At 56.6% G+C, this 853-nt stretch overlaps 1 non-coding gene across 1 annotated transcript; it reads right to left on the bottom strand.

Annotated features, from left to right (window-relative positions):
- On the bottom strand, positions 1–73 carry TRNAG-UCC. The gene has a single exon. It is a non-coding gene; the product is annotated as a tRNA-Gly (tRNA).
- Between the last annotated feature and the right edge of the window lie 780 nt (positions 74–853).

Below are 853 nucleotides of genomic sequence, written 5' to 3'. Positions count from 1 at the left end.
TTCCCTGACCAGGGATCAAACCTGGGCCCCCTGCATTGGAAGCGCAGGGTCTTCACCCCTGGACTACCAGGGAAGACCCAACAAACTTCTCTCTTTACAGATGAAGTAACTGAGGCCACAAGGCAAGGGGGCTGCCCGAAGATCACCGAGCAGCCAGACGGGCTAGGCAACACTAGGCCTCCAGATGCCTCTTGCTTTGCCCGCTACCTCCTGTCCCCAGGCTAGACAGTCCCGGGAGCACCATACCCCGTCCTCCCAGCACGTGCCTGTGCAGCCTTCTCTGAGACCAGCCTGGGTTGCTCGGGAGGTAGTCGTACTCCAGGAGGCAGCCGGATCTGGGCGGCAACGCTGGCTTTTCCTCTCTCCAGATGTTGCCTTAGGCAAGCTACCCAGCCTCTCTGAGTCTGTTCCCTCATTTGTGAAACAGATCTTATATTATGAAAGTGTTACCCGTACAGGTCATTGGGAGGGGGTAATGACGGTGCACGGAAAGCCCTTAACATGCTCCCGGTATTTAGCGCATGTCAGTTAGTGATGATCACAGCTATGCGTGGGGTCTGAAACGGGCCCACGGGGAGCTCTTTGCATCTGTGGTCCCGGCGGCTCAGTGGGTGAGTCCAAGGCAGTTCCAGTGAGCAGTCCTGCTTTTCTGACCCTTATGTGACAAAGAAACAGAGCCCATCCTCATCAAACCAGCAGAGGGTGTTGACAATCCAGCCAGTGGTTGTAGAACAGTCCCCTAGCCAAGGGTGGGGAAGGACCCCTGGAGAAGTCCAAGCTGTTGAGGTGCCCAAGGAGCTGAGTATCTTTTATGGAGGGGGAGTCGCAGACCCACCAGCCTGCCCCCATTTTG

This window comes from Oryx dammah, unplaced genomic scaffold (assembly GCF_014754425.2).
Source record: "Oryx dammah isolate SB20612 unplaced genomic scaffold, SCBI_Odam_1.1 HiC_scaffold_8, whole genome shotgun sequence".
NCBI classification, from domain to species: domain Eukaryota; kingdom Metazoa; phylum Chordata; class Mammalia; order Artiodactyla; family Bovidae; genus Oryx; species Oryx dammah.
The sequence above is the reverse complement of the archived record's forward strand: the minus strand, read 5'-3'. Positions and strand labels throughout refer to the sequence as shown.